This window comes from Lygodium microphyllum, chromosome 20, assembly GCF_053477565.2.
Source record: "Lygodium microphyllum isolate KBCC chromosome 20, Lygodium_microphyllum_v1.1.10, whole genome shotgun sequence".
Lineage (NCBI taxonomy): Eukaryota > Viridiplantae > Streptophyta > Polypodiopsida > Schizaeales > Lygodiaceae > Lygodium > Lygodium microphyllum.
This window is the reverse complement of record NC_141154.1, coordinates 116,845,178-116,866,386: the sequence shown is the minus strand read 5'-3', so window position 1 is coordinate 116,866,386 and position 21,209 is coordinate 116,845,178.

Genomic DNA, 21,209 nt, shown 5'->3' with positions numbered 1-21,209 from the left:
CTACCCATTTGTAGTGCACAGATAATGGATAAGTCGGCGGTTGAAGGCCATCTATATGCTTCACTATAGAGTATACCTAACAAACACTATATGACTCCACAAAGTGATCCACATCCTTGTACATTTTCTACCACCAATATTTCTCCTGGATCTTTACAAAAGTACCCCAAACACCTCTGTGTCTAGCCCATAATCTTTCATGAAATTTTCTCATCACTTGGTCTTGTGTAGCTTTATCTCCTAGCACATGCAAAGGTGCTCCTTTCCTTTTCTTGGTGGGTTTCCATAAATACCCGCCCTTTAAAAAGAAAGCATAAGCTTTCCTCTTGATCCTCTGAAACTCTTCGTTAGACCATTCAGCCCTCTTTGACAGAATGCTAAGATATTGGCATTTCAACCAATCACCTATATATAATTCTTTCAAAAAATGTTCCATAAGTGAAGCATAACACCTATGATGTTTCCTTTCAACTATCCATGATTCTCCTATAATTGAAATCACTTTTCTTGCTATTGATTTGTATGTTAAAGCAACATCCTTGTATGTATATGTGCTATACCTACTGAATCCAATGTTGTCCCTACATTAAAGATTGTTGTTCCCACATTTACAATACCTGTATCTGTAATTACAAAATAGTTGAAAACTTAATTCCTACTGTCAAACATTCAGTTTTAGCAAGCACAATGTCCTCCTCATCATCTCTCTTCATCTTTAAAATGTGCACATGAAAGCATATAGCCACTAGATTCTCCCTTCCTACAATATGCTGCATATCAAGATTTAGTGATTTAATATAAGAAATCCAACATAGCATGGAAATATTGAGGTTGAGCAATTAGCAATCATACCGAAAATAGATTAACAATTAGTCTCTACCACTGCATGAGCACCCATGAAATATTCTTGATCACATTTAAGAGTGATGATGATCACTCCCCAAAGCTCTCTTTTCACTTGAGGATACCTATGTTGCCTCTCATTCAACACTTTTGCTCCAAATCTAATAGAATATATATTTCCTTCAGCATTATCTTGACCCATTGCCCATCCAATACCTATAGGGCTCATATCCATAGTGAGAATGATAGGCCTTCCCACCAATAATTAGCTTTCTTCAGTGTCTGTGCAGAATTCAACAACTTCTTCAACTTTTGAATAGCTTTTGTACATTTCCTTTCCCAATAAATCTTTTTCCCCTTTATCAACAATTGATAAAGGCTTCTAGCCACATGTGCAAAAGGGATCCAAATTAGATAAAAGACACATGTGCCTAAAAACCTTCTAACCTCTGAGACATTGGAACACCTCTCCTACATCCTACTAATCCCATCAATTTTAACCAGCGAGGGCTTTTGGCCATAGGGACTACACATGTGCTCTACAATCAGCACCTCCTTAACACCAAAGACAGACTTGGCACCTGAAAGAGTGAGATGTACTTCCTAAAGCCAAGTTAAAACCTTCTCACACTCATGTATATGAGCAACCACAAATAACTTGCATCCATTCTCATCTATCTCCTCATTATTCTCATGTACTTCACATCCTTTAATGGGGACATCGCCAAGGAAAGGCATAGTCAATTGCGGGATACACTCCCTCAAAAACTGATGCATAGCATTCATCATGTGAGCAATTGAGTTAGTCACTCCCTGTGGAAGCATACACATTCGTATCAAGCCAAGTGATATCTTCATAGTTGTGATATCCTTGCTTTCTAATGCAAGCTAAAACTGATCATATCCGGAGTATAAATCACCAATAGAGTAAATAGCCTTGCTAGCAAAGGCTTCTGCAAACTCATCAATGATAGGACATGCACCCACATTCTTGATCGTGACCTTGTTGACTAGCTGCATATCTTGTATAAACTGCAATGTCCCATTCTTCCTTGGAATAGTAAACCAGCAATTCGAATATGGAGCTGCACATGGCTCCAATATCCACACCCTGATCTGTTCATTCAAGAGTTGCAACAGCTTAGGTAATATATGCCCGAGGCATCGGAATAGGCTTTATATTCCATGGAACATGCAGCACTGTGAAGATAACCATCAAAGCAACCACGCTCAGATCAACACAACCAATCTCATTAGGTTTAAATGCAAAAGCTTTACCATGCTTCATGAGCATCTGCAAAAAACAAGCTCTCTCTGTTGCTAGCAAGAGAAATCCATCACCACCAACTTTCAGCTCTTTCAAGCTAGTTGCTGTAAATTTGTGGCCTACACCCTATTGTAGATCAATCTTTGATGGAGCTTCAAGGTTTGTCAATGGAAATGCAGATTGAGAGAGATAGAGACATGGACACAATTATCTTCATGGATACTTCAATGTGTACCACTTATTCATTTCAGATAGGTATATAGTACAATGTCCTGAAGGGACATTCACACCCAATGTGGGTGCAGGCATGGTGGCCCTTTATTCCCAACAACCTCCCACCTAAAAGTAGTGTGCCTAAAGGTAGTGAAAGAATCAGCTAAGTCTAAGTATGTACAAGTTGAAAACCTATACCTATCCAATTCCCATAATCTGGCGACAATGAGCAAACTGCTTTGTCAGAAGACCCTTCATGAGAAGGTCATTTGTATGTACCTTGACAAGCTCCATGCTCTTGCTGTCAAGTACCTCTCTTATGAAAAGATGCTTCACCTATATGTGTTTTTTCTTTGCATGAAATATAGGATTATGTGCTAATATAATAGCACTCTGACTATCACAATGGAGGACAAGAACCTCTATAATATCAAGCTCTCCCACCAAACGTGAAAGTCATAAAGCCTCCTTGCATGCCTTAGTGGCAGCCTACTCTGCCTTTGTAGTAGACAATGCAACACACTTTTGTAGCTTGGATATCCACAAGACTACTTCTCCTGTGAAGGTGAATACATACCTTGAGCTAGACTTCCTGCAGTCCTGAATGACTAGCATAGTCTGTATTCGTAAAGCCAACCACAAACTCACCACAAATGCCTTCTATTTCCCAAAGTAGATGCACAAATACTTTGTGTCCTTAAGGTATCTCATGATACCCTTCATTGCTTCCCAATGCTTTTTGCCAAGGTGTGCCATGTACCTTCTAACCAATCCCATCACAAATGCAATGTTAGGACATGTAGCAACCATAGCATATATCAAGCTGCCAATAGTCAAAGCATACAGAATCTTGGCAATTTTAGCCTTTTCATCATCAGATGTAGGGCTGTTCTTTGCACTGAGTTTCACATATGGAGGCAACGGAAAACCAATCGCTTTTCCCCCCTCCATATTGAAATGCTACAAATTCTTGGATACATACTCCTACTGTGACAAATAGAGAAGACCCTTCGACATGTCCCTGAGTATCTGCATCATCCCAAGAATATGATTTACCTCACCAAGATTCTTCATGTCAAAACTATTGTGTAAGCTTTGCTTCAAGGTGTCCAAGACATAAACATCCCTGCCTACAATCAGCACATCATCCACATACAAAACCAAGAGTATCATGCTTCCTTCTTGGTGTACAAGCATTGATCCACTTGACTCTTGTTGTAGCCTTGAGACTGCATGAATGTATTAAACTTATGAAACCACAAGAATATGATTTACCTCACCAAGATTCTTCATGTCAAAACTGTTTTGTAAGCTTTGATTCAGCGTGTCCAAGACATGAACATCCCTTCTTGGAATTAACATGTCATCCACATACAAAACCAAGAGTATCATGCTGCCTTCTTGGTGTACAAGCAGTGATCCACTTGACTCTTGTTGTAGCCTTGAGATTGCATGAATGTATCAAACTTATGATACCACTCTTGAGGTGCTTATTTCAACCCATACAAACTCCTTTTGAGTTTACATACCATTTGCTCTTTCCCCTTTGCCACAAAATCCTTTGGCTACTGTATATAGATATCCTCATGTAGATCACCATGTAAGAACAGAGTCTTTACATCCATCTGCATGAGTTCCATATCCTCGAATGCTGGTCTGCAAAGTATCCATTTTGACTATACGAGAAAAGATTTCATCAAAATCAACTCCATGTTCCTGCTTGTACCCCTTTACAACAGGTCATGCTTTGTACTTTGCAAGGAACTAGAAGTGGTTTTCATCTTATAAGCCCGTTTGCATGGTAGTATCTTTTACCCTTTAGCTAAGTGCACCAAGTCCCAAGTACCATTATTTTCAAGAGATTCCATCGCTAATAGCATGGCCTTATGCCATTTCTAGCTATCCTTCATGTCCATTGCTTCCTTTAAGCATGACGATCCACCACAATCAGTCAACTTGATATAATCTGCAACATGTTGAGCACCAGGAACAAACCTATCAGGTTTTCTTAAAGTTCAGGTCAGCCTATAGAACAAAGGTTCCACATTTGCTAGTTGCTAAGCCTACAAATCTACATTTACAACTTTTTGTCTTGAAATTTTAGCATGTTGTCTTATCAATTCCAGTTGTGCTAACTATGTATTATCCTGCTGAGACTATGGAACATCATGGCAACTGCTTGGCTGATCATTTTCAACATTATTCCCTACATTTTTAGGGCCATTTACAGTAGGTATTTGTTTCTGTCCAATGGGCATTCTCTACTATCCAATCGGTACATCTTTCCATAATACAATCCTTTTGACCTCCTCTGTCTTTTCGGGCAGTTTGTGCATGCGATCTTCCCAAAATCTAACATCATTGTTGAGTACTACTTTTCTTTTCTCGAGATCCCATAATCAATATCCCATTTCACCCTCATCACCATATCCTAGAGGAAAATACATTTACAAGACCTTGGCTCAAGTTTGTTGCGTTCTTTCTTATGGATATGCACAAATGCCTTGCAGCCAAACACTCTCTGTTAACCCCAGCTCGAGATGGAAGCGAAAGAAGTGAAACATGAATGAAATGGAAGAAGTAGGATAGAGAACAAGCAAAGGTACAAGGGTGGCCTCTAAAATCAAGTTAAAGGCAAAATCACATTTTTAAGTGAAAGGCATCCCAAAAATTTTGTAAAAGAGTGCCATGCTCCCTCTTATTCAAATTGTAAAATGGTAGACGGACATAGGCTAAAGAAATAGGCCAAGTAGAAGGGAATAGAAAAGAGGACCTTGCCACAATGGCCAGTCATGTAAAAAAGGGGATGGGTTCCCATGGGATTCTAGGGCATGTATATAAAGTTCAAAAAGTGAACGAGAGCTCATTCTTTGGTGTGTGGAAACAAGAGACTCTTCTTCTTCTCTACTTTATCTCTTCTTATTTTTTGCCTATGTGTGCTTGAGAGAGGGAGTGTGAGAGTGTGAAGGAGTGAGTGTGTGAGGGTGAGGGATCAAGAAGGTGAAGCTCTCCACCATCTACTCTCTTCTTCTTCTCTTTTGTTCTCTTCACTTGTCTCGTGTGTGGCTATGGATAATGGATCTTAGAGGTGGAGGCTTGAGGATGCTTGAGCTTGCATCAAGAATCGCGAAGCTACTGGTGTGCTTGAGGGAGGAGGCAACTCATCCGGGCATTGAGGTAAGCTGACTACACCCCGGTAGGATCGAAGGCGTGTTGGCTAGGTGAGAGATAGCCATAGGTGCTCACTTGAAACGCTTGAACGAATAAGTGGTCCGTGGGTCTTGGCGGTCACCTCTATATTTTGATTGCATTGCAGGGACCACAGATTCAAGCTTGAGCACTTGTGCACCTCAAATCGAGCATCGAAGTAAGGGTTTCATCCCCGAACCGGAGCTTGAGATAGGTAGGAAGATTTGAGGTTTTTATCTTCACAACAAGTATTTTGGTTATTTTGGTGGTTTGATGATTAGGAGAGTAGGAGAAATTATTTCAATACTTTGGTTTTGATTCTTGTTGCATTTAGAGTAGCTTAGGATTAAGAAATGGATTTGGAAAAGTGAAGGGTTTGCTGTTGTAAAACAGGCCTAAACATGACACAAATCAAGAAAAAGGGGGGGAAAAAAGAGTGCTCAAGGGGATTAAGGTCGATAAGTGAGTGATTAGGAGTGGCAAGACCTTTGCTAGGAAGGGGTTTAATAGCCAAGAGGTCAAGGGAGAGCTCATTTGAAACCCTGGTTGTGTGTGTGTGTGTGTGTGTGTGTGCTCCATTGCGTGGATTCACTTTGATCTTGCCATCGATGAGTTTTTTGCCCACTACAAGTATATCCAACCCTTCTCCTCTATCCATAGTTTTGATCTGGAGGTGCATGCAATATGCCGTGAACTAAATGGTGTGATTTGAGTGATTTATTGTTTAGTTGATCAAAAACGTGCCACGTTCAATCCATCCGAGTAGCTCGATTTTGGGCAGAGTCCCAAAATCAGCCCTCGGTCACTTGTCTTTGGCCTCCTTGGCCCAACCGACTCGACCTTGCTCACTCAGACACACAACCACTCGGTCCACTTGGACTCGGCATAGTCGAATCAACCATTCCGTTCATCTTACTCGGACACAATATCCACTTGGCCCTCGGCCGTTAGAACTGTCCGAACTCCATATTTGGCATCCGCCCACTTATACCACGTGCCATTTGAATGTCCCAATTCGGCCTAGTTCCACTCAACCCCCTCGACCATTCAGCCTTGTCCGAGTTATACACTCGGCCCCTGCAATTTGGACCTGTTGGGCTGAATTTGATTTTCCTCAAATTTCTTAAATCCTGGACCAGACCCACCTAGACACCGGCCGTACAAACCTCTGAAGGCCATACAGACACTTGAAACACCTTTCTGGCGCAAGGAATAGAAGAATCAGCAAGACGCAGACGTAGGGCGATGCTAGTTGACTATCGAGTGATCCAACCCGTTAGTGGCATCAAAGTCATAAATCCCCAAATGAATCTTAACTAAGTGGAAGGCACAATGAAAACCCTATAAATCGGCAAGGATGGCCAGAAACCGAATATACAAGCCTATCAAGCCAAACCCTTAAATGAGAGTGCAAGAACCACTTAGACACTTTGTTTTCTCACTCACTCTAATTTCCAACACTTGAAACACACTTAAGAAAAGCTAAAAGCTTGATTGCACACACACACACACACATAGTGAAGGTAAGTTGAGGACTATTTGTAATTAACAAGGAACTCACTCTGACAAGCTAGCCACAGCAAGGAGTGACACTATTGGGAAGTGGATCTACCCGATCTCATCAACTTGATCGACAACTAGGCAGAATAGGAAATCTTAGACATGGAAGAGGGCAGCTCAAGTCGTAAATGTGATGAAGAACTTGATCTAGGAGACTTTCGTGAGACAATCTAGCAATTGCTGAGCAAGTATGATGCTCAAACCCAATTAGAACTATGCGGCAGACCTGCAGAGGACATCATAGCAAACCTTGAGGAGGAGAGGAAACTAGGATGCAAAGCTCTGCAAGGCATAGTCACTTACAACTAGGATCAGCAAACTAGGAGCTTATGCTAGAGCATGGAAATGCAAGAGATCCAGAGAGTACTAGCCCTAGCAGATGGAAATCAGATAGAGAACGAGAGAGTAGTAGAAGGAGACCTCACGCTAAGCAAGCTTCTAACGAAGCAACTACTAGATAACACGACATTAGAGTAGAGTGCTATAGCACTAGCAACATCGCTACCAGTAGGGTTAGGAGTCAGCCAAGGCTCTAAGAGCCAATAAAAAATTCCTGTAGTAGAGAAGCAATTGGACAAATACCAGCCAAATGACGACCCGTATAGCTTCATAGAGCAGCTGGACAAATACCTACAGCTTCATAGAGCAGTGAAACGACGACCTGCATATAGCTTCATAGAGCAATTTGAGCAAGTTTGCGAGGCCAACAGCCTCACTCATCTCACTTAACGCTTGTAAACTTTCAGTTTGAGCTTAGGTGATAAGGGTAGGATGACCTAGTACACGAGTCTAGATGTTGCTGAGTGAGCCAATTTCAATGGCCTAAAAAATCCCTTCATTAAGAGATTCTCCGAACTAGGATACTCCAACAACCTACTAATGCAACTCATGAATATCAAGTAGAGAGAGAAAGAGGACATTCGAGATTACATGATCCATGTGAGGAGTCTCTTCAAGAGAATCAGCGAATGGGATAACAAGCTGATGGCAGCCTTGTGGGCTTACCGTACAGCTTATAAAACGGCTGTCGGCCATTGTATCTTTTCATGATTCTACCATCTCTCTCATTATGTGGTCTTTTATTTATTTTATGTATTAGTCTTATGGATTCAAGTACACTTTGCCTTCATTTTGATGAGCATTGTACACTTTATTGTAACTCTTTTGTATGGCCCAAATAAAGCACATAATGCTATTTGTGGCAAGGTAGAATAGTTGCCATAATGTTTTACTTCCATGTAATCGTCGCTATTAGTGTCACAAATTTGAATGCACGCATCACTATTAGTGTCGCAAATCATCGCTACAGGCGTCGCTATCAGCCTCTAGCGATGATTATAGTGACGGTTCTATGGCGTTGCTAATACCAACATTTTTTTCGACGATGAGGGTAAATTTTTTAATAAACATTTTCGTCACTTTGAACATCGGTATGAGGCCTATATCTTGTAGTGTCAAAGCTAATTGACGAGATACTCAAAATGTCTTATCATCAATGTTGCTACATGTACTTATAGAAGTGTCTGTGGAGAAACAAGACTCAAAGTAACAAGTGGTTTTGATAGAAGTTTAGGTGAACCACTCAATTTATAGTATATTTAATGAAAGGTATACAAGCAAGTAATGTTAAGAATATCAAGCTACACTATCCATATATCCATGATAATATTTCCTAGAATAAACATATTATAATGTGCATCCAAAATTATCATATATTTATGATAATATTTCTTAGAATAAACATATCAGAATATGCATCCAAAATACCATTAGAATATCCGTTCCTTGTAGGGCTACATCCCTACTATTCATATCTACTTTTATCCTCAATGTGGACTAGATATATCCACAAATAACATATTGAAAACAAATGACAATAATTGAATCACTTGAAATAATATACAAGTAGTTATTGAATACATTGATCAAATAAAAATATGCACAAAATGCATTTGACTTAATCTATTACATTAGAAGAATATAAGAAGTATACAACTCCTATGTATCCTCCCCATGCCCATAGTTACTAAATAAGCCATTGAATCTTCTGTAGTGCCTCAAAGTCCTTCTCCATCATCTTGTTTTTCAATGACCAATGGGTTCAAACTTGAAAACTATTGACATATGATTATTAATACAATAAGCATAAAATGGTTTTGAAAATCGAAACCTGTAATGAAGTCCAAGAATTACAAATATAGTCTTGAAGGACTTTGGCCACTAATGCAAGGATATGATTTCAATATTTCACATTATATTTTTATTTATATTCTTCCATTGGTTCCTTTCAAGCCACCGATGCTTCCCTAATTCTTTACTATAGAAATTATGCTCGTCCCAAAAAAGATAGAATAGATATTTCCACATAAATATATGCTTAAGAACACTACCAAAATTGTCATATACAGAAGGCTATGGAAACTCTTGACCGAGAGACCATATGATATATTCCTTTATGTAGGATTTTAGTCTCTCCATTTCTTTACAATGATATGCACAACCTTTTTCGACAATATCATGCATCATAGAGATGACTCTCACCTTTCTTATCCATGACCAATTGATCTATATGATTAGTGAGCATATATGGCAAGCTGGTAGAGACATGAGAAACTTAAGCTTTTGGGGATGTAGTGGTGTCAAAATGGGAGGAGAAATTACTAATAATGCTAGGCTCTCTAAAGGCCTAGCCTACTCATCATAAGAGGAGTGTCATGGGAATCGAAGGTGAAGGTCAAGCTTAGAAAATTTGAGCTCTATCCAAGGAAATTTACCAATTTAACCCTAGAGACAATTTAGCCATGGATGCCACAAAGCTATGCTCAGACAAGAGTAGTATGCTATCTCCTACAATAGGTCAAATTGGCTAAGAGGGCCAAGGTAAAGTATCCACCAATGGTGTAATATATTGTGGGAGATCTAAGGAGGCACTTATGGTATGAAAAAATATGGGGCCAAAGGAAGGGTTCCATAGAGAACTAAAGAGTACCAAACGGTGGGATACAATACGATCTCATTTAGAAGGGTCGTGTGGCCACCACTACTTTGATAACCTCAGGACCATTGATAATGAGTGTATTGGTTATGTATAGGATTTAAAAATGATCAAATTCCATACATAAAAAAATTCATGATATACATTTCTTAGATGTCATAGTTACAAATCCCTCCTCTGTGTGTCAAGGTCCATACCCACCATGATGCTCTATAGTTCATTGTCTATGTAGCATCGAATCACAGTGAAAAGTATAAATATAAGTAAATCTAGGAGAAATGGACCCCACCATGATGCTCCATAGCTCCTTGTCTATGTAACATCAAATCATAGTGAAAAGTATTAATATAAGTAAATTAAGGAGAAATCTTCTTCCTCTCTCTACTAAGTTACTGACTTGCTATCTTTCTTCTCTCCCCTCTTGCTCTTCCAGTGTCCTTGTTTTCTCTTAGTTACACATTAAATGAAGGATTATAGAGTCAAATCATAGGCAAGTTGAGAGACTCATAAAATCATTGGCCAATTTAAAAATTTGGGCCGAATTTTGACATTTTTGAACCATTCACTTTAGTCACATGGTATGGAGCTTCAAGGGTAAGTGCTTTTCATGACATTATTATTTGAATCCCAATCCTATTTGTCATATTCATACTACAAAAAAACACTTATGAATGCATAGAAGTGGATTTTATCTAATGAATACAAAAAAAACATGATCTCTATATTTATATGTTATATAATATGATAAACATAACTAATTCTTCATGGTATCATGACCTTAATGTTTTAACTCACAAACGTAAAGCTTTCTATTGGTATTTCCATATTCATTTACATATAACCTTAACCAATTCAAGAATGTTTATATTACATTTAGGTGTCTCAATTCACAAATTGAGGATCTAGCTTCACCTTCAAGATTTCATGAGATGATCTTTATTAAGTACTCATCCAATCTCCAAACTTGATGATACACAATACATGAGAGGAAATTAGACTATAGATAAGAACTCTCTACTCTACTATCTACTCTAGTAAGAGAAGGAACCTATGATCCTTTAGCAAGGATTATATGTTTCATGATCTTCTCTCTTTCTACTTATACTCTCTATCAAGGATGTTTATCATTCAAGAACTAGTCTAGTCAACTATACAAGTCAAGTACTCTCTAGGAAGGGTTTTTGTTACTATAGCTAGCCTACTCAAGAAGGGAAATTTGAGTTTATCCGTCCCAAACACCCCAAGCATGAGTTTATTCCCAACAATGGGTGAACTTATAGCCTCATCACACACATAAAGAGCACGTCCTAGGGATAGCTCCTTTGGCTCCTAAATACTAGCCTTTCTGCATAGTTTAGAGATTAAGTATTTACCATCCCCATCTTGACAAGTAATATTACAAACATTGACTAGCCTTTCTACACAATTTAGAGATTAAGTATTTGCCATCCTTGTTTTGATTTGTAATATTACAAAAATTGATTCCTTTCTCTATAACCAAAATCCAAAAGAAAAATCTAACATAACTAACGTATAGTTTGGATCCCTCACGTGATTGGTCAGAAAGGAATCAAGTGCTATGCATCTATGTATGAATATGAAATATATAATGCAACACATGAATGCATCATTCACAACCTAGCTTTCATCAGTCAAACTATAAGCGCACAACCATTCTGTTATCCTTTTGTGCATGCATCAAACTCATATTAAACAATGAAACACAAAATTATATCACCAAGATAACCAGTGTCATACTATCATAGCTTTTAGAAACAGCATAGACAAGCATCTTATTGACATAAGAAAATCAATAACTAAAATGATAATGGTTTCGTTAAAGAGATGTACCTATGTATCTTTCTTCTTTCTCTCTCTTTGCCTTCTACCCACTCTTTTGTCCCTATGATCTTCCCTTTGTAATAACCACTATCTCTCTCCTCTATCTACTCTCCCTTACTCCACTTTCTCTCTCCTCTCTCTACTCCTTTTAATCTCTCCCTCTCTCTCTACCCTTTATCTACTCCCTTTCCTCTCTCTCTCTTCTCTCTACTCTCTCTTTATTCTCTTCTTCTAATTTACTCTCTCTCCTCTCTTCTTTTCTTTTCTTTATACTCTTTTATCTCTCTCCTCTCTTCTTTTCTTTATCTTTTCTCTCTCCTCTCTCTTGTCTCATTTCTTAAGCACTCTTTCTTTCTATATTCTCTTTAGACTCTCTTTAATTTGTCTCTCCTTTCTCTCCTTCTTTCTCTCTCTTCTCCCTAATCACTATCTTCTCTCTCCTTTCTCTCCTTCTTTCTCTCTCTTCTCCCTAATCACTATATTCTCTCTCCTCCTATCTTCTAGTCTCTTTACTTCACTTATCTTCTCTTATTTCTCCTCTCTATTTTTTTCTCTCTTCTCTCTTCTCTTTTCTATCTCCTCTCTCTATTCCCTCTACCATCTTTCTACTCATCTTCTTTTTTACTTCTTAATAAATAACTAATTACTTGATTTATTATTATTAATTTGTCACCCCCTCTTTTATCTCTCCTCTCTTTGCTCCCTCTTCCCTCTCTTCTCTCGACTCTCTTTACTATTTTTATATTCTCTCTCTTCTTTCTACATTACTTTCTCTCACATCTCTCCTCTCCATGTCCTCTCCTCATTCTATGCTAGTTTCTTTCTACTCTCTGCTCTTCCCCTCGTCTATCTCCTCTCTCCTATTCTTCCCTCTCTTGGCTCTCTCACCTTACTCTCTTCTCTCTCCATAAACCTTCTCCCTACTTTCTTTTCCTCTTTACTCTCCTTGCTTTATATACTTTTATTGTACTTTATTTTTTTCTTTACTCCCTCTCCTTTCTATCTACTCTCTTTTCTCTCTCATCTCTCTACTCCACACACACTCTCTTCTCCCTAGATATCTATAATGTGCTTTCTTACTCTTACTTCAAGGGATTAGGCCTTTTAGGTGCCTACATTGATGCATTTTTTGATTTATAGAAAAAATTTATGTGGGTGCCTCGATGATTGTTAAAGTTGTGTGAGGAGACTTGTATCCAATACTACATTTAAATGCCAAAATATAAATATGATTGTTTTTGGAGTATTACACATGAGTAATCCTACAATTTAACATTCAATTAAATGGTTGATTATATGCATTATGAATTGAGATTTTCTTACTTCGTAATACACGAACATAAACACCATATGTGCAAAGAAAAAACCAGGGAGTTGCCAGTGGCTGCACATGTGTGGCTTGCGACCATAGTTTTAAACCAACCCCTCCCTGGTTTTTTCTTATACCGTTTCTGTGTGCTCATTGGGCTAGGTGTTAGCATTACAAATTACATGCAGCTATCAAGAATATCAGAAAATTATATTTATTTATAAAAATTTATGAAATTTAGATGACTTTGATTATTGTAGATTTTGTTGATTTGCTGCACAATCTGTGACTTATCATGTGAACATGTGCATATATATGATACTCATCACATTATACCTAGTACATAGATAGAAGGATAGTAATATATTCTGTGTTGTGATGAGAAGATAATTAGATAAAGTTAAGTGGAATTATTATTTTGGAGTGTGCATTTTAATGCATGGAATTTATGTACTTCATAAAGTGTAAACATAGTATTGAAAACATTATATTTTGTATATGCCTATTAGCACAAGGACTGTACGTGTGCACATGTGTAATAGATTTATTTTGGATTTATTTACTTAAAAATTAAAATATTATTTTTCATCATAAAAATATTTAAAATAGAGCATCTTTGATTTATTTGCACAAAAGTGAATCATACACGGAAAAGAAAAGCCAAAACTCAAAGAAGATGCTTTTAATGTATTTTGAGCATAAATGCTTAAATGAATATTATAAATACATGCATGGAGGAGGTGCTCACCACCCATACATAGGGAGAGATTGTATCCAATCTTGTGTCATGCAAGTTTTGTGGAATTCTCTTCTCTTGTGCAATTTTTTCTCTTTATTTTTCTATTAATTATTGGATTTTGTATGGTGAAGGCTAATAACATTGGTATTACAGTAAGGTGATTGGTCTACACATCAACATCAAAGAGAAGGCATACATCCATCCTAGTGGACTACATCATTCTCATCTTCAAGTATCATCCTTTTACCCATTAGACAAAAACTATGTACAAAGGTTTTGGGGCATAGAGATCTATTGTGAGCATTAATTATAGTTCTCTTCAAGATTATTAGGGAAAGGACCTTTCAAAGATTGACTTTCTATGCTCTTTTTCCCAAAACCTATGATAACAATACGAAAACCACTAGCTTTAATGGTATTGTAGAAGAAGAGTGGTCTTTGCCCCACACATAGTAGTTTTAATCTTCAAGGGAATAGAGGGAAATCAATCTACATCTAGCTATTTCTGCTACCCTTCCATCATCAAAACCACCTTTATCTTGCAAGATGTGCCATCGTATCCCCTTTCCATGTCCATCAAACTCATATCGTCAAAGACATCATCATCATTTTCTTTAGGCCACTGTCATTTTGAACATATAGCTTTACTTACTAAAGTAAAGCTTAATATTTTTTAAAAATAAAATTTACGTAGTGGTGGATTTGTGTTTAAAGGGGGGTGACAATAAGCCTTTTTAGCCCATAAAGGCTATTTCTATGTAGGCTACTTAAAAGCGTAATTTATCACCACTTCAAGCCCTTGTTCATGTGCGGAAGAGATCCAAAAGTTGTAATATTCCCGTTTGAAAAATATTACTAGTCCGACTTTCCACACCCCGTGTGAAACTCATGCAAAGGTTATTTTTGGCATTCGAGTTACCAGCAGTGCAACCTGTAAACCGTACGCGAGGAATCATGACCTCCGCGCATTGGCAAACCGGGACCAGGGTTCAAAACTGCAGGAGAACTCCCTCTTCGGAGGAGGTTAAGGGGATAAAGGTGGAATTATTGCAAAAAAAAATTATTTACCTTCCCCAACCGATGTGTGGCTAAGGGAAGAGGATGGGCTAGTAAGGGAAACATGAGGAGGTGGGGGGGAGAGAGCCATGCAAGGTACCATGTGGGGGGGAGGTCCCCACTCCCCCAATCTATAAAAACCCCCCTTTGGGGGGGTAAGGAAAAGGAGGAAGGAGGGAGACTACGAGAGGAAAAGCTGCTGCCGACTGTCGTGTGTGGAGGAAGGAAGAGAGTAGCAACTAATCGCCATGCTGCGCCATGAGGAGGAGAGGGAGCCGCCAGTTGAGAACGCTGCCGCCTAAGGCTCGATAGCCACCGCCAACTCGGCTAGCTCCATTGGGCCTGCCGTAGGCCGCCTGAGGCCTGATAGCCGCCGTCGTTTCCTAAAAAGGCTACCATCAAGGCCTTCCAAATCCTCATCATCCACGTAGTCATTAATCCCCTTTTTTTTTCCACATGGCCCTACACACACCCCCCAAAAGCTTCTTAGAAGCTTCTAAGGGGGCTTATCTAAGCCCCCTTCCTACTGGATCCACCACAAGCCCATTTTCTAGCCGGGTTTACAGCCCCTTTCCCATCGAACCCTCCAAAAGCCCATTTTTTACCCCCGGGCTTCGAAGAGCAAGCCTATAAGGCCTTCCTACCAAATTTCCCACAAGGCCCTAGGGTCGATTCTTTGTAAAGAAAAGAGGGGTTTCTCTAAGCCCTTCCCACTAGATTTCCCCCCCGTCATCTTTACCCCCTTCACAAGATCCCTTCACAAAATCCCTCTTTTCCCGAAAGAAAGAAGGCCAAGGCTCCAAACCCTAAGGCCTTCCAAAGCCAAATTCTGCAAGTCGGTACTTTTGTCAAGGTGTCGTACCTCAAAGGGATTTGCACGTATGAGGGAGACGGCCAAAGATCATAAGACTGCGAGCCAAGGTAAGAAGTTCGAATCCACAAAGGCAAACCAAAAGATGAATTCACGATGGCCCCTAAAAAGTCACAAGGCACACCTGCAGAAGGATCATCTCCTAACATTCATGTGGATATCTCACCGAGCACAAAAGTCCACGTTTCCTTCCTATTTTTGATTTACGTAGAAGTATTGCAGTTATGCATTGTTATTTCATGGAATTAGGATGCACTTATGCTAGTCAAATCCACCTAGTTTGATGCGATTGAAATTCATTGGCTATTTTAAAAGAAGTAACTCACGATTGCAGATTGGTCATTTGTATTTTTCAATGGAATGAATGAAAAAGAACATAAGATGTCTATGCATTGTTAGCAAGTTGCCTTTGTGCATTACAAAGTAAGGAATCTAGAACAACTAATGACTATCATTACAAAGTCGAAATTATTGTAGTACACCTTTGATTAAGCATGGAAAGATTCTAAGGCTGCATGGTTCATTTTAACACAGTTAGGAAAGGTTGCGTAATGCTCATTCAGCATACGAATATTTCATTCAGAAATGTAGTTAGGGAAAGGTTGCATGGTTCATTTTAACATAAAAGCCTTAAAAGCTTAGTGGCATAAATTGTGAATGCAAGCCCTAGTAGGATCAATGGAAATTATGCCGTAATTTAACATGTATTTTGGTCTTAACAAGTAAAGTTAGGGATTGTGAATCTAGTCGTACGTAGAGGTAGTGAATCACGTGCTTACATGAATTACGACGTAATGCGACTAGTTTTCCCCCTTTAGATCAAATCAACATCCCTAGGATTGGTTCGTCCTTGTCGTAAGACAAGTAAATTGGATTACCCAAAATACCTAAACCGCAAAGGATTCGCATAGGATGGTTAAACTGATACAATATTCTCCAAGTGCTAACTAGGGTTTAGCACGTTAAGGACTTGACCTAGTTTCGCACTTGTTGCCAAGTCAAAACCCTCATACCCAAGGGTCTCGCCCACATTCACAGAATGTAGGGACAATTGGACATACTTGCAAGAAATGATCTACGGTTCTACCCTAAGGATCACTCATTCAAAAGAAGAAACTCGGATTGAGTTGGAACCCCTAGGACCCGAACGTTGTCGGTCTAGTGCAATGGGGAATGGGTTGGATAAGAAGACACCCTAAACCTTGCTTCTTATCTAATCATGATTCCGTGACTAGAAGACGTCGTTTGATGTGTGAAATAATCCCATGGAATAGATGCGACACTTGTGCAACAAGTTGCAATGTCGCATGATCTTGTGGGTTGATCATAAGTGAATGGCCAATTCCTCAGAATGAGATTGGCAGATTCTTGCACAAGTTTAAATCGCAAGAGAATGAGTAGTCATCCTGTTATAAAATTGCCAAGATAAGGGAATTAGGTATTTACTTGGAAGCAAAGGACCAATCAATAATTTGGAGCAACATATTCGCCATGATTTACTGTTAATAGAACTGAAGGTATTGGTTAAGTTGGGTTAATAGGGTACAACCCTAACCCAAGGACATAAGCGTTACCAAACAGACCCTTGGGGATCTTGCCAAGTCGCAATTGATTCCGGATCAAATGCTGGATGCATTCGGAGAGAAGGATTCACTCCTTAGCAGTTGGCGAAATAATGACCACTGGAAATGATTGTTTGCTCAAGGAACTAAAGGATGAAAAGATATTTAATGCTTCAGGTTGAAGGCCTAAAGGGAGAGGCTGCCTCAGTTACCCCCAACTATCTACCTGACCCTAACCAAGGGGGTTGTTAGCCGCACCGGGAATGTGGACTGAACCTGCCCATGAGGTCTCTCCGTTGGGCACTACTTGGAGCAGGAGGACGCTTGGGTGCCAGGGGGCTCTGGCCGTAAATCCCTTGCCTTCTGGGCCCTACACAAGAGGCCAAGGTGACTTGGGATTGGATCTTGAGGCTCGCATACTAGTCTACGGGCGGAATCTTGGATTAGTAGTCCCTATGGATTGTTGGATAGCCTTCGGGCGGATTATGGATAAGCCTGTGGGTTGGACTTTATGAATGTATTTCAAAGATAAATATGATAACCTGTTGAAAAGGAACTTGTTTGACACTGCTTTTCTATGTCAAGTGCTAAGATTACGTGAAGGAACCGGTGTCTAACAACGAGCTAATTAAGGAAGCTGCTTGATGCATGTCCAACTAAATGTGGTAGGTAATTAGACAACTAAAACAACCTGAGGAAAGTGCGGTGGATGTGGCCATGGGTCCGTCCTACGGATGGGTGGTCCCAGTTGGTCGGGAACTTTTCTCAATGGGCAGCAAGGAGATATTCTCAAAGGAAATGAATAGCAAGGGTGCTGACCTAGAGTCTAGGTTATAATAATCCTGGTTTATGCTGTTTTAGGGGACCGGAATGGGACTATGCCTTATGGTAGAGAGGTCGAGCCTTGCATCCCTCTCATTTCCCATTCTCCTTGAACCAAGTACAGCATGAATCCGCTTTGTCCCTGGCGTTTCTGCGTAAAGTAGTTCGCTTGGGGTGTGATGCTAGTTGCCATTTAGGAAATGACCATTAGGGGAAACCCTGATTCAGGTTGGTCCTAAGTGGGAATGGCAAGCATACTTCCGCTATATGGCAGATGGGGAAAGTCCTAGATTGCAAACCCCATAACATTCCATGGGAGTGCCGGGCGAAGCTTTCTAGACCTCCTTTCTGATGGACTGCTAAGACGTGTCCTGACGAGAATAGGTGGACACATTACAGTTGGTATCAGAGTGAACCAACGAAGGATTTGTTTTTAAGAAATCTTAATAAGATGAAGTAAAGCAAATGTTGAGAACATTTCCTTACTTTGGATGCTGTCTTGCAGAATTATGAAGCATGGAAGAGGTTCTTTGTTTTCTGAGTCGTGTTTATGACCGTGATGCACTCCTCAGATTATCAACAAAGGATTGATATGATGAACATCCTAGACCGTATTTATAATACATCGCCTTTGTACATGGAACAGAGATGGATGGGTGACTCAGGAATCTACTACATAGCTGCCCACCGGTTTGCATACCTTCGAACCAACCTAAAGAGGATCAAGTGGTTGGAGGACCTGAAGATCGTGAAGCTGTTCATTTTTGTGGAGGCTCACGTAAACTCAACTTTACATATCAAAGGTCGGAGGGTTGAGCTGAACTCATATGTATACGAGGAAGTGACCCACATAATCCCCGCCGCAGGATCAAGGTGTTGGGATGCTACGAGAAGAATGGGTACCAAAGGAAAGGATACCCTAATCTTCCGATGACTTATCGATTCTTGAAGATCCATGACCCGAAACCATACTATTATCCAGTTCCCGTAGCTAAATGTAACATGATATTATTCTCCCCGAACGAAATGTAACAGTTGCTCTATCATCTCAGGAAATATTGTACTCTGAAAGGGCTAAGCCCACATAAATGAAATAAGACTTCTTTTTATCAATGTCTGTCTTGGCTATGAGAATTGATAAAAAGGTTGTGGCTAGATTTCTTGGTTGATAGCTGAATTGGGTATGAAATATAAATCATAACGATTAGTGAGTATAACATTAAGAATCCTCTATCCAGGCACAACCCCATGTACAGATTCCCAGTTCGCCTCCTACATTAAGCACGGTCGTGATCTAGGAGAAGAAGTTTCTTCTCAAGCAGATCAAGGCGCCAGAATTTGATGGGAAAGGTAGGACTGTCCAAGTGGATGCTGAGATTCGGATAGAGTCCATGGAAGATTACTTTGAAGCAACAGGTATTGCACCCGCCAACCAAGCTATGCTCGCCAAGCTGAAGCTCACCAGTGAAGCCAGGCTTTGGTGGAAGCAATGGTGTAGAGATCAAGGAATCTCGGAAGGATCCGTTACCTGGGAAAAACTGAAGAAAGCTGTGCAAGGAAGATACTTACCACCTGCGTATCGCACGCAGAAAATGAATGAGTTCTACGAGCTGAAACAGCTAGGACTCACTCTTGACGCATACTACTCAAAATTCATTTCACTTCTGAAGTATACGCCACAGCAGATGGACATGACACAGCAAGTGTTGAAATTTTGTGCTGGTTTAAACCCACTAGTGAATACTCGCCTCGAATCTATGCGCCCAAAAAATCTACAGGACACACTCATTCGAGTTGCGCCCATAATTCAGGAGGTGCAGGCTAGGCCAAGAAGTAACAAAACTTGGTCTTATAATGACCAACAGAGGAGCATATAGGCCCCAAGTGAAGAGAGTTCAAGGTCAAAACCGAGGACAAAGAAAGAAAGCAAGGACTAATAATGTCAACAACTTTGTCCCTACCCAAAGCAATGGCCAAAATCTTCGTTGTTTCCACTACAACAAGCCCGGTCATTTCAAAAGGCAATGTCCCAAGCTTGGCGAAGGACATTGTCAAGCACCTTTCCAAGGAACTGGCCGTGGCCAGGGAGCCGCCACCCGAGGCAGAGGAAGAACCGTCTGTGTTGCCAACAGGGAATTGTGCAAAGAAGAAGACCCGACCATGGAAGTAGAGGTTGAAATGGCAATAGTCCATGCTGCCCTTCACAAGAAAGGCCCGAATCGCTAGTTTTCGGTGATTCAGACACCATCGGACTATCAAGGTAAAGGTTTCAAAACCTTGATTGATTGTGGCAGTACTCATTCCTTCATCTCACCAGCTTGTGCAAGAAGATTAGGAATAGCCACAGTAGAAGCACCTACCTTGCTTGTGGAATTAGCAAATGGTCGTGAGGTCACTTATACCAGGCAAACTGCTAAGGTGGAATTCTTTTTGGGAGGAAAGACGACTTCGGTCAAATTCAGAGTCATGAACTTAGGTATCCATGAGTGTTTACTCGGAATGGATTTTCTTAAACCTAAGGTTGCCCACATTCATTGTGGAAAGGGAAAAATTTCCTTTCAAAAATTTAAAGGGGAATTGGTCACAACTCAAGGAGAGGCTGGGAAGCCGAAAATTCAATTGGCCAAAGCATCTCGGATTATAAAGGGAGTTAGAAAGGGACTACTTGTCTACTTGATTAAGCTAAATAAGTTAGATCAGAAGTAGGTGTTTAGTGAAGAACCTTCATGGCTAAAGGAGTACACGGACGTATTTCCTGAAGAGTTGACAAAACTTCCACCTCAAAGAGAAGTGGATCATGAGATCAAGCTAGTGCCAGGAGCTGCACCAATTGCAAAGAGACCTTATAGGATGTCCATCCTAGAAGCAATTGAGCTGAAGGAGCAACTCAAGAAACTGCTAGATCAGGGCTACATCCGTCCTAGTAGCTCACCATGGGGTG